The sequence below is a fragment of the Capricornis sumatraensis genome, chromosome 10, assembly GCF_032405125.1.
Source record: "Capricornis sumatraensis isolate serow.1 chromosome 10, serow.2, whole genome shotgun sequence".
Classification (NCBI taxonomy): Eukaryota; Metazoa; Chordata; class Mammalia; order Artiodactyla; family Bovidae; genus Capricornis; species Capricornis sumatraensis.
The window spans coordinates 66,762,007-66,776,401 of NC_091078.1; positions in this window are offsets into that span (position 1 = coordinate 66,762,007).

The following is a 14,395-nucleotide window of genomic DNA, read 5'->3' on the forward strand; positions in this document are numbered from 1 at the left end:
CATCAGGGATACGAAAGTCTTTCACTTATGGAAGCTGGACTAGATTTGTTGACCCCAGAATACAGAACTCAAGTCATTGGGTGCACTGGAAGTTCCAGTACACCATCCAGCTCCCCTTATCAGACCCCTCATCTCACACCCAGGTGGGTGGGACTATTGGCTGCCAGGGTCTCACGGTAGCACCCTTTTGGGGAAAATACCCACTGCCAATGGTCCCACAAAGCCACTGAGTGTATGCTCTGTCCCAGCCACACGATTTGGACCCAAGTTTTTTTTTATTTTTCATTGGAGGATAATTGCTTTACAATTTTGTATTGGTTTCTGCCATACATCAACATCGATCACCATAGGTATACATATGTCCCCACCCTCTTGCAGTTCACTTCCACCTCCCACCCCATCTCACCCCTCTAGGTCATCACAGAGCACCAGTTTGAGCTCCATGCCTCATTCAGCAAATTCCCACTGGCTGTTTTACATATGGTAGTGTGTATGTTCCCATGCTACTCTCTTCATTCATCCCACCCTCTCCTTCCCCCACTGTGTCCACAGTCTTCTCTAGGTCTACATCTTCTTTCTTGTCCAGCTGGACACCAGTTTTCACATACACAATGACCATCGTAAATCCAGCCCCGCCCCGCCCCCCCACCCCGCCCCACCATCCCCCCACAGTTCACTTTAAAATTTGGAAAACTCAGCAGTGGCCACAGGACTGGAAAAGGTCAGTTTTCATTCCAATCCCAAAGAAAGGCAATGCCAAAGAATGCTCAAACTACTGCACAATTGCACTCATCTCACATGCTAGTAAAGTAATGCTCAAAATTCTCCAAGCCAGGCTGCAGCAATACGTGAACCGTGAACACCCTGATGTTCAAGCTGGATTTAGAAAAGGCAGAGGAACCAGAGATCAAATTGCCAACATCCCTTGGATCATGGAAAAAGCAAGAGAGTTCCAGAAAAACATCTATTTCTGCTTTATTGACTATGCCAAAGCCTTTGACTGTGTGGATCACAATAAACTGTGGAAAATTCTGAAAGAGATGGGAATACCAGACCACCTAACCTGCCTCTTGAGAAATCTGTATGCAGGTCAGGAAGCAACAGTTAGAACAGGACATGGAACAACAGACTGGTTCCAAATAGGAAAAGGAATACGTCAAGGCTGTATATTGTCACCCTGCTTATTTAACTTCTATGCAGAGTACATCATGAGAAACGCTGGACTGGAAGAAACACAAGCTGGAATCAAGATGCCAGGAGAAATATCAATAACCTCAGATACGCAGATGACACCACCCTTATCGCAGAAAGTGAAGAGGAGCTAAAAAACCTCTCGATGAAAGTGAAAGAGGAGAGCGAAAAAGTTGGCTTAAAGCTCAACATTCAGAAAACGAAGATCATGGCATCTGGTCCCATCACTTAATGGGAAATAGATGGGGAAACAGTAGAAACAGTGTCAGACTTTATTTTGGGGGGCTCCAAAATCACTGCAGATGGTGACTGCAGCCATGAAATTAAAAGATGCTTACTCCTTGGGAGGAAAGTTATGAGCAACGTAGACAGCATATTCAAAAGCAGAGACATTACTTTGCCAGCAAAGGTCCATCTAGTCAAGGCTTTGGTTTTTCCAGTGGTCATGTATGGATGTGAGAGTTGGACTGTGAAGAAGGCTAAGCACCGAAGAATTGATGCTTTTAAAGTGTGGTGTTGGAGAAGACTCTTGAGAGTCCCTTGGACTGCAAGGAGCTCCAACCAGTCCATTCTGAAGGAGATCAACCCTGGGATTTCTTTGGAAGGAATGATGCTAAAGTTGAAGCTCCAGTACTTTGGGCACCTCATGTGAAGAGCTGAGTCAATGGAAAAGACTCTGATGCTGGGAGGGATTGGGGGCAGGAGGAGAAGGGGATGACCGAGGATGAGATGGCTGGATGGTATCACTGACTCAATGGACGTGAACCTGAGCGAACTCCGGGAGATGGTGCTGGACAGGGAGGCCTGGAGTGCTGCGATTCATGGGGTGGCAAAGAGTCGGACATGACTGAGCGACTGAACTGAACTGAACTGAACTGACTGAACAGTGTAAAAGACTGCAACTTAGAGATGAACAGATGCCCTAATATCCTGATTTTCTCCAGCAGATAGACACAAAACCCAAAAAAGGACACACCAAACAGCACACCTGGGAAATAAAGGATCTGGAGTTTCTCCCTGTTGGTAATATTTTTACATCCCTGAGGCTTTCCTTCACTTGGATAATTTACAGGTCAATGGTTTCCTTTCTCTTCACACACCTCATGTTTGCCTCCTCACTTTAATCAGGGAAAGATGGAGGCAAAAGCAAAGACGTCTGGCTACAGCAAAAAGCAGTGGTGAAAAGCACTTAGACCAAGATCAAATATTTATGGTGTGGCAAACTAGCTAACTGATTGTGATATCAAAGGATAATAAATCATTTTTTAAAAAGGAGAAAAAGCAATCAATTGAACAGTATAATTTGCCTTTCATCAGGTGCTGATTTCTTTTTTCTGGTGTTCATCTAACAATGATCGTTTCTGACTTTCTTTTGTCTCATTTAAAAATACATTTCATGTCCCTCCCCCAAGGCAGTCAGATGTGCAGTATTTTAAATGAGGTTTTGTGAAGGAGACATCGAATTTTATATTTTGTACCCCTGTGAAAAGGAACACATGTAGTTCTCTGTAGCCCCTGTCTCTTTTTCAGCAGTTCCTGCTGTTGTTACATGATTGAGAAATTGATTGAACTCAGAGACCAGAGCACTTCAAAGAACAGCCATGTTCAAATTACAGATTTCAGCAAATGAGACTTATGCAAAATTAACAGTAGTCAAATAGCCAGTATTTCTCATCTCTAGCTCCTGCTACCCGCTCTACCAAGCCCAAGTGGGCAGCAGGTAATAAATGTAGGTAACAAAAGAAATGTATAGAACAGGTAATGTAGATAACAAAAGAAAAATGATAATGAATAATCGGACATCTCTGCCATCAATGTTTTCTAAAAATCTGCTCTTTCAGTATTTTAAACAGTACCACCATCTCGTTACATTTTTTAAAAATTTTATCACTTCAATTATAAATTCTTTAACAACGTCATACTTAGAAAATAAATTGCCTGAAGGGTTATCATAAGACTGTTAATTTCCAGTGAAAATAACCTGATTCTTACAGAAAGCTTAGTCCATGTGGAATTTGTTTTTCTGATTTTTAAAAATGTATTTATAAAAGCTTTGCTGCTGCTGCTAAGTCGCTTCAGTCATGTCCAACTCTGTGCGACCCCATAGACAGCAGCCCACCAGGCTCTGCTGTCCCTGGGATTCTCCAGGCAAGAACACTGAAGTGGGTCGCCATTTCCCTCTCCAATGCATGAAAGTGAAACGTGAAAGTGAAGTCACTCAGTCGTGTCCAACTGTTAGCGACCCCATGGACGGCAGCCCACCAGACTCCTCCATCCATGGGATTTTCCAGGCAAGAGTACTGGAGTAGGGTGCCATTGCCTTCTCCATATAAAAGCTTTATCAAGATTTAATTCACATATCACACAATTCATCCATTTTAAGTATATGATTCAATGATTTTTATTAATATCAGAGTTGATTTTTTTTTAAGTAACCTGTCTTGAGTACTTCTGTTGTTTTTTAATTGGTCTTTTTAGAGAGACTGCCCTAAAGAATTTTTAACCTCATGAACTCTGAACTCTAAGAATCAAATACTGCTTTTCTCCCACCTTGTGGCTTCTTTGTAAATTTTTATTATTACTTTTGGAAGAATTCTGAAGCCCTCTATGCCTAATGTCAGTACAGAAGTAGTTTAATTAGATTATGAAGAAAAGACGACATCTTCACTCTGAAAAGCATAGCTGGGCTTTGCTACCAGAAAATAAAATTTTTGTTTCCCTCAGTTTCCCTTACAGACATTTCTGAGCTCAGCTCATTGCAGGCTGATCTCTGTGACTTCACATTTGCTCAACGCAGGTGATTTACTAGTAGTAGCACCAACATAAATTAATAAAGCAAAAATCTTTATAAAATATCAATGAACCAAGGTTCAGTTTACATACTGTGCTGCCTATTATGTGTGTGTGTGTGTGTGTGTGATTTGCATACACGTATCACACACACATTCAGTCATTCAAAGCATGGCTCATAAGTCTGATTGTGTTATGGTTTCCTTTTATAAGAAAGAATTAAACATGAACACTTACTGTTCATTCAGCTCCTATACATCATTCCTTCTCACTCTAGGCTTCCTGCACCTCTTAGAGGAGTGGTATCCATGAACCTGTGTTTTAAACAAACTTTCCAGGTGACTCTGATGGCCCAACATTGGGAAATCAAGGATCCTCTGCCACATACTGAAGACAAGATAGTCATAGCAAGCAGTGAATGGCTTCATGGCTGATACTCAGGGAGATTGATACACTGGAGTTGAATCCCAAACTGCTATTGTCTAAAAGTTTGTTTCCTACCAAAACTCATATGTTGAAATCCTAACTCTGAAAGCAATGGTATTAGGAGGTGGAGTCTTTGGTTGTCAGTTAGGACATGAGGGTGGGGCCCTCATGAATGGGATTAGTGCCCTTATAAGAGAACCCAGAAAGGCCCCTCACTGCTTCCACCATGTGAGGATGCAGTGAGAAGACACCACCTATGGACCAGGAAGAGAACTCCCACCAGAACCCAACCGCTCTGGTACCTGATCTCAGATTTCTAGCTGCCAGACCTGTGAGAAATAAGTTTCTGTTGTTTATGTGCCATCCAACTGTGGTAGTTTGTGACAGCCACCCCCAAAGACTAAGACACCAACACAACTTCAGGAAATTGAGAGCACCAACAGGTAACATGGACACCTGTCCAATTCACACTGGAAGCTGTCACCCCTCTTTTAGCCTGGCCCTCTGCCACTGGACTTCTAAGAGAGATGAAGAGGTGCATTTGTCAAAGACAACCTGTGACTCTCCAACCTGGAAACCAGGCAGGCTTGCAGGTTCTCCAACCACAGAGCGGAATTGATGCTGATGGCTCTGGAGGCTGGGTCATCACAGGTGAGGGTGCCCCTGCCCCAGGTCTACCTACCCCGAGGCTCCCATGCTCTGAGGAAGCCACACCAGTTCCAGGCACCACACATGTGCAGGAATAAGCATTCAGCAGAGTCCAGGCCCTACAGTTCCATCACCACCAAACTGATTTTTCCCAACTGAGATTCCAACATCCTGGAACACCAATGTGCCATAGAAAGGGGACTATACCTTGTCTGCTTTCCTGACACACAGAATCCATGGGTATAAATCACTATGTGTAACAGCAATTTATTACACATCAGAGGGCCTGGAGCAAGGGAACAGAATACCAAGTGACCTATGAACATGATGAGAGCCAACAAAGTGTATCAACGCCTGGAGAACAGGGTGTTGTCAGCCAAGCCAAGCACATTGTCCTAAAATCACCAGATTTGGGCTGCTTTCCTCTCTGGTCTAAACAGTACTTCAAGACCATGGGATCACTCCCAGACAGAACTGCAGGACAGAAAGAATCAGCAAGCAGCAATAATGGCTTTGCTCTCTCGTGTTGGCTGCCAGAAGCCCTGTGAAGGTATATCTGGATATGCCCTGCTGCCGGGAGCCAGCGTGAGGAACTCCACCCATGGCAAAGGTCATGAGGAAGGAGGCTTGACATACACAAAGGCGTGATTAAGCCTCAGGAAACCCCGTTCCCCAGCATCTAACCCCAAAACCAGAGTCTGTTTTATGCTCTCACCTACACCTCTGACTTTATGGGGGGCTCTCCCCCATAACCGTTTCTCTCGGAGAAGGAGTAAACATGCAGCTCCAAGGCAATAAAAATTCTTGGGCGTGACAAGAGTATTTCAGCTTATGGACTCCTCTGAAGGTTATCTAGCCCACGTGTATAGGTTCGTCCGGCCACATGTGATTGTTTACAGCCTCCCAACCTGAGAGGCATGAGATGTTTTAGACTTACTAAAGGCAAATTCTTTTGGGGAGTTAGAAATTATTAGTATAATGGGTTGGTTAGGAATTATATTGGTGAAGGGTTTTTCATTTGTTGTGTCAATAATTGCTGCTAATACCCTGCTCTGGGTGGGACAAGGATGTCTCAGGTCAAACCTCTCTGCTGACAGACTAGCTTGTGTGACAGGATTATCCATACTCCTGCCACTATGCACATGATTGTTTACTACGCCTCAACCATAAACAGCACAGAGAGTTTTGGAGTATTTTGAGAGTAATTAGCACAGGGCTTTTTCTTCTCGTGGAGTCAATGATTGCCGCCAGGCCTCCATATCCTTAGGCACCTGGGAATATATTAATCAATGTATTTGGAATATAGCAAAGGAAATATAGTAGTTTTTGATGTTAGCAATACTAGACTTTTTGAGTTAATGGATTTTCTCTTTTGTAATAGATCACTGTACTTTGTTATAAATCACTGTGTCCTTGCTATGTAAAAATGTAACTTTATCATATCTTAAGACTAAATAGATCTTAAGGGGAGCATTGATGAAAGGATTTTCATTTGTTGGGCTGATGTTTGCTGCTAAATCTCCATGTTCCCTACCCTTATAATGAATATAACTAACATATAGGAAAAATAAGTATTAAACTTTAAGCATATAGGAGAAATAAGTATTAACCTTTAAGACTAATCATGTTAACCTTGGGTTAAATAAATTCTTTTCTTGATTGTAACTCACTATACCCTCACCCTATAGGAATGTAACTTTATTTGGAGGGTGGTGCCTGGTTTAAGAAAAAACACCCTTGGAAGACATAAGTTTTTTGGTTATCAGAAAGAAAGGATCATAAAATGTCAGCAGGTCTCACTCATGGCCAGAAGATGATGTACCTTTTTTATACATTTATATGAAGCACCTGATTTTGATAAAGGTCAGGACTGCTGACTCCCACGTGACTCTATATTCATCCCTATGTGTAACAAAAGGTATATAAGCAAACCCAAAAATAAAGAAATTGGATCAGTTTCCAGAAACACTGATTCCCCCATGTCGCTTCTTTCTTGCTCCCGTTTTTCTGGCTGAATTCCCATCTGGAGCATGGATGCTATTCCACGTAATCCAAGTTATTCAGCCTCCTTTTCTCCACTAATCTTCCTACTACACTATCCATTTCTAATCTCTCTATGTCTGTGATTAAATATGTATTTTTCCAAAGACGCCGACTCCGTCCCCACCTTCGAATCACCCTGGATCCACCGGGGCTGGACCCCGGCACCCCGCTCCATGGGGAGAGTATGGTTTCCTCAATGGTCTGAACATCAACAGACCTCAGGGCTTGCTGACCCCGCACAGCAAGGAGTGGGACAGGAATTCTTGCAGGCACAAAGGGTAACCTGATGCCTTTTACTGTTTTCTCCTGGGAAGAAATTGTGAGGCTGTGGAGCTACCCAGGCACTGCTCTCTGGGGCCTTTTTTGAGGATATAAAGCACAAGCTTTATATGTATAGGAACACACTACCAATAGTCCTACCAATGAATACTCAAGGTTGCCATCATTTAACCCCTGCCAGATGGACTGGGATAAACCATTCCTCCTTAACAGCCCCCAAAGTAGCAAGACTGTTCCCCTCTTTCACAGAAGTAAACAGCTCTAAACAATTTTCTACCACTGTTCTGAGAACTGAATATTGATCTTCCTCCCTCTCAGATAAAATACCTGTCCCGAATCTTCCCTGGTGGCTCAGTGCTAAAGAATCAGCCTGCCAATGCAAGAGACTCAAGTTCGATCCCTGGGTTGGGAAGATCTCCAGAAGGAAATGGCAACCGACTCCAGTATTCTTCCCAGGAAGACCCCATGGGACATAGGAGCCCGGTGAGCTGTCGTCCATCGGGTTGCAAAGGGGTTGGACACAATTTAGCGACTAACCAACAGCAACAATCTAAGGACAGCAACTACGTTTTTTGAGTTTCTGATCTATTCTCTCCCCTGCTCGTTCTGTTGAAATCACAGAGAAAGAATTCTGGGGTAGATTAATGATGTCTGAAAGGGATGGGAGAACAAAGACATAGACCATTGATTTGCTATCCTGCATCTATTTTAAAACAGGATTACTACAAAAATCACCACAAAAGTCAGTCATAAACGAGAAGGGAAAATGTAAACAAATGCTTAATTGTTTTAAAATATTGTTCTTTTTACATCACCAACACTCAAGGAAAGAAAAAAATGTGCAAACTGTGTCCATTTTAGTACACTCCCAGATCCTGCTACTGATTCTAGTGGGATTAGAGTTAATAAACCTCTGAGATGGAAGATTGAGTTGAAGTTGCTGGCAATCCCACTTCATATCATTACAGATAATATGTACTCACCGAAAGTAACTATTATTCTTCTGACATCTTTTGTCTAATTCAGAAACGGGCAGTTCTAGCCATGAGACATGTATGCTGCATGCCAATATATTCAGAAGCCGGGCAAACCCCTCAGTGCTGGTTGTGCATGAAATAGGATGTGTGCTTGGCTCTGCTCTGTTTTAGGGGCACCTGCAGGTCAAGAACAGCCTAGAATTGCGGACCTCAGCCCCTGAGCACTCGGTCTCCAGAATGAGCAACAGACTGGCCGTGCTTTAGGCAAGGAACTTCAGGAGACCTGGACGTTGTGCATGCGTGCTTCCTCACTCGTGCGTGTGTGCAGTTGTGTCCAACTCTTTGTGACCCATGGACTGTAGCCCACCAGGTCCCTCTGTACATGGGATTCTCCAGGCAAGAGTACTGGAGTGGGTTGCCATTTCCCCCTCCAAGAGATCTTCCTGACCCAGGGATCGAACCTGGGTCTCTTGCACTGCCAGCAGATTCTTTACCACCTGAGCTACCAGGGAAGCTCTTGACCTGGATGCTAGATGAGTGCTTTCCAGCAACACTTTCTGTGGCAATGATGTTCTATAATCTGCCTATCAAATAAGATACCCCCATGTGCTTATGGAGCACTCATTGTGTGGCTAACGCCACTAAGAAATATTAATACATTAAAAATTTTAATATAAATTTAAGTAGCCTCAGTGTGAGTTTGATCTAGTCATTTAATTTCTCCAGCCCTCAGTTTTACAGACCTCCCAAACCCATCTGCTTCTCTCCATCTCTCTGCCAGCCCTCTCCTCCTCTAATGCAAACTATTCTCGCTGTTCCTACCCAGGATAGACACTATGGCCTTTTTACCAAGTTCAAGCTCGCTCTGCTTGCTGTTCAACAGGCCAGTGACTCTTAGAGAAGAGGTGTTGAGGCAAGGAAAGTGACTTTATTTGGAAAGCCAGCTGACCAAGATGACAGGCTAGTGTCTGAAAATAATCATTGGAATCTGGATGCCAGATTCTTTTACAGATCAGAGGTGTGGGAGGGATGGGGGATGGAGAGAAAGCTGGGTAAAAAGGCCATCAGTCCTGTAAACATCTCGTAGAATGGCAAGCCTCAGGCAGAAGATGTGTTAATTTCTTCCTTCCAGCCATCCGCAGGTGGACAGGATTCTGAACAAAGGCATTTGAGTTTAACAGTCAGGTAAAGGGGCAGGATTCTCTAAGGCAAACCATTCTGTATGATTATAATAACAAAAGCAACGAAAAGCAAGTCAAAGAAACTGTTCCAACGTAGAGTCAGAATTGGTTTCCCAACAGTGTAATTAATCTCCTTGCTGACTGCGGATGGTGAGCACTAATAAAAATAAAAATTGAACTAAAAAATATCTGTCAATGGCTTCTCAATGTTTTCCAAATGAAGTACAGTCATCAAATTGGCCAGCTGATAAAGTCCTGTGTGGTTTGCTCTGTCCTACTTTCCCAGCCAAAATCTCACGTTGAGGCCCTTTTCACCTGGGTTTCAGCCAATCTGACCTGTCTTTGTCCCTTAAAACTCTATGCTCCTGCCTGCCCCAGAGCTTTTGTACATTCTTCCTTTCCCATTCCTTGCCCTCCCTCACCTTCCCCCTCGCTCTCTGCCATATTCACCCTTGCGCATCCTTTAAAACTCAATTCAAGCAGTACTTCTCCAGGAAAGCCTCCAAGACTTTGGTTTCAGCCATGCCCAGACTTCTGGGATCTTAGTTCCTCTACGAGGGATCAAACCCAGGCTCTTGGCAGTGACAGTGCAGAGTCCTAACCACTAGACCACCAGGAAAATCCCCAGGAAGGACTTTTTTAAACTTCTGAAAAGAACCCAAGCAACACAGACTCAGCAAGGTGATAGCAAGAGGCACTGCGGCATCCGCCCAGCCCAGCTCTCCCCTCCCTGGGAGGGGCCCCCTTCCCTGCCGCCCTGCCCCTCCCCACCACCTCACCCCTGAGAGTGCTGGCTGCTAGAGGCACACAGCTGCCCTTTTTCCGATAATTGCCCTCAGGTGGTAGGAATTAGCTAATAGAAGGAGGCCCTCAGAAAAGAGGCTGCTATCTACATAATAAGCACTAGATATCATGAATACTTCATGGAAACAAAACCACCAACAGGGCAAAATGGTTCCTGGAGGCAAAAAAAAAAAATCTTACTTTTATGCATAAAACCCAACTGTATCTACAGTACATAAACGGGTATCTAGTCTATCTGTGGCATTAAAATTTCATTGTGGGAGGTTGGAGAGGATTAGGGGAAAATGTGTAAGAGGCACCTTATGTGCGTGCTCAGTCCTGTCTTACTCTTTGTGACCCTATGGACTGTAGCCGGGCCAGGCTTCTCTGTCCATGGGATTCTCCTTGGGGGGTGGGTGAGGGGGCGTGGGAGGAAGAGGCCGGGAGGGCGGGGGCAATAATGCAAAAAAAAAAGTTGAAGAATGCTGCCCTAGATGTATGCTAACTATGGTGGTGATGATGTTTACTTGCTAATTCATGTCTGACTCTGCAACCCCATGGACTGCAGACCTCCAGGCTTCTGTCCATGGGATTTCCCAGGCAAGAATACTGGAGTGGGTTGCCATTTCCTTTTCCAGGGGATCTTCCTGACCCAGGGATTGAACCTGCATTTTCTATATTGCAGGTCGATTCTTTACCACTGAGCTACCTAGGAAGCCAACTATGGTACCTGTGGGTTCCAAACGGCCTCTTCTGTAGCTCTGGCAGATTCCAGTCTAAGGACTGGTCAGTCCAGACTGCTCTTCCAGCACCCCTACAGCGGAAGGCAATGCTTCCAGCCTCCTCTTGTTAGCAGCTCATTTACGCTTGGACAAGCCTGGTGATTCTTCTCCCCTACCTCCCTCACCCATGCTTTGCATATTATTAAAATCAAATCATCTTGATGTCTGGGCTGAGAGACTTTTACTTCTTTCCTCATTGAAATCTATTTTGAAACTGATGGATGTGTGAAGAACATATGCAATGTAGATTAGCCTCAGAATGACTGATTTTTTCATAATTCTGAGAAAAAGAGAAATTATTGCCCTTAGAAGGTGTCATCTATCTGCTTACAATTTGGGTTAGAAAGAAAACGTCCGTCCTTATCAGGACGTTATTATATAGCTCTCAACCCAGCACCAGGAAACAGTGTAATTTGAGACAATGAATATCATCAATGCCATGAATTCCACGTAATTGCATTTCATTGAGAAAAAGAAGAATGTGTCTCCTTGCACGCCTTCGGGTGGGGAGAGGCGGGGAAGAGAGAAGGACTGCACTGTACCATCTGGACTGTCAGAATAGAGATGAAAAATAGCATAGCCACTCACCCGGCCACGGGGAATGCAGTCACATGTTCAGAAATGCAAAATATGAACACAATTAAGCTAAGGTAAGAAGAAATCAGCCTGACAGCTAATTATTCTCTGCAACCCAGCCTGCCCTGACTGAGCTCCTACTATGGGCCAAGGGCTGTGGCAGCTGCCCGGTAATTTCACTGCCCTGGTTGAATTCCTTCCACCAGTCCTTGTAAACAGAAGAAGTCGAGACTCAACCAGCCTGCAAGTAAGTGACAGAGCCAGGATTTGAACCCTGTCTCCCAAGTTTGATATTATGACTCAAGGGACTGGAAGAGGCTCTAGCTGAATAAGTAAAGAACTGGCTCATCAAGCTGAAAAGTCTAGGGGTAAATGCTTCGGGCATGGCGGGATCTAACCACAGTGATCAGGCTCAAATGACACGATCAGGATACTCGCTGCCTCTCAGTTCCACTTTCTCTGTGTGGGCTTTTTTTCTCAGGATAGTTCATCCTGTGTGGCAGCCTCTGAAAACCCCAAGCCTAGAATCCTCACAGCTCAGTAACTTCAGTCATTATTAAAAGTGGTTTTTACATTTCTTTCTCTCTGTGCTAGTTTCTAGGAAAAGCCTCAAGACCCAGTCTCCTTAGGGCCACTTGGAACCCGTTGCTGAAGCCATCACTGTTGGTGGGGGCAGGACAGGAAGATGAATGCTCTGACTGGCCAGACTTTGGTCACGTGCCCACCCAACCCCCAAACTGTTATGCCCGAAGTCCAAGTCCCCAAAACTGAGAGAACTAAGACGTCCACGGCAATGCAAAAGCATAAAGGGGTTTATTGCTAGCTCGAGCTAGGGCTCCCACTGGCACCGACGCAGCGGCTATAGGGAGGGAGCCCCGAGTCTTGGGCTGCACTGCTTTTATAGGGAATTTATTCAGGTAAAAGGGTACAAAAGGGGGTGTTCAGGCAAGAGGACAACTGATTGGCCACTTTAGGGGGTGTTTAAGTTGACAGATAACTGGTTGGTCACTTCCATCCATAGGATTTGTGTGTATATTCTTGATTGGTTTTTACTTCCAAGGTAAATCACAAGCTCCTGAACGTAAAGTCAGAAGGTTTAGCCTAGGGGCCAATTGGCTCGTGTACAGTGGGGCTAGGTTAGGTAATCTGAGGGTTGATTGGCTATGGGTAATGGGCTCAGGCTGGGTAACGTCCAAAGTTCTTTCGCCCGTGACCTTGTGGGATGGAATTCTTTTACAAAATGGAGTAGCTCAGGCCCTTCATCCTAGGGTGAGTGGGACCCTCCTAGGGGGTAGTCTCCCGGAATCATGACCCAGGTTTACAAGAATTCAAAACCTAGGCCTAGTGCAACCTGTCGAGCCTGCCATGGCTCCGGTCTGGTTCCCCAACACAAACTGTGGGTGAATCTTTTAAAAAGTGTAATAATGAAGATCAAGGTGTCCTTCCTAGAACAAGGATTAAGAGGGCAGCAAAGCACAGTCCTCACCTCCCCCACTCAAAATTCTATCCTCTTAGCCTATCCTTCAAGCTCCTGCCATGTGCTAACACTATAGTGTAAATTGGCTTATTTCTGCAAAGGCACATTCTTATCAGCATATCCTGGGTACCCAGAAGAGCACCTGGCACATAAGAGCTGTGGAATATTTGCTCAGGAAAAGCATGAATCAATCAAAAACACCAAACCTGCCTCTCAACTAAAGGGTTCATGTGATGGGGCCTCTTCAACGGGAGACTAAATGATCAGCACCCCCACCAAGTGCTTAGCAAATGCTCAGCACCTGTGCATCTAGGCAAGCAGAGAACAAGCCCCCACTCCCATGCCTCCAGCAGCCAGCAGAGGGATGGGAACACCTGCCCCAGAGGGTTGGGAGGAAGCCCCACTGGCCACCCCATCCCCCCCAGGAGGGGGATCTGCCACTCACTAAACAATCCCTGAGGCTTCATCATTGACCGGAGACATATTGTTACTTGAACATTTTTGACCAGAGATGGATCAATACGTTCTTAGAGAATGATATAATTAACATCACTCTGCAAAGTTGTTAGACCTTAAAACTGATCAAGCCTTTATTATATGAAACTTTCCATTGTCATTATCATTCACATTTTGCTCTGTTATGCTTTTGTTACAACCTTGTATATATTATACACATGTTTATTACCATAAAATTTTCAAAAATGACACATCACAAAATTTCTCATTTCTAAAGGAGCCCCTCCCCCCAACACGAAGATCCACTTTGTCAACTGCCAGGTAAAATAAATGAAAATATTCTAGAGGAAATAATACCCACAGAACTTTAGAAAAAAGTGCTGCCCGTAAGTGTAGCCTGCTCTTCCACAGACTGGGAAAGCACAGTGAAACATGGTGTATTTGTAATAGCCTGTTCTGCAGACAGTTGCCTGCTATACAGCCTGCTGCTATGTCACTTCAGTCGTATCCGACTCTGTGCAACCCCATAGACGGCAGCCCACCAGGCTCCCTCGTCCCCGGGATTCTCCAGGCAAGAATACTGGAGTGGGCTGCCATTTCCCTCTCCAATGCATGAAAGTGCAAAGTGAAAGCGAAGTCGCCCAGTCGTGTCTGACTCTCAGTGACCCCATGGACTGCAACCTACCAGGCTCCTCCATCCATGGGATTCTCCAGGCAAGAGTACTGGAGTGGGGTGCCATTTACAGCCTATCACCCTCTAACAAAACACTGGATGCTTTAGTAAGA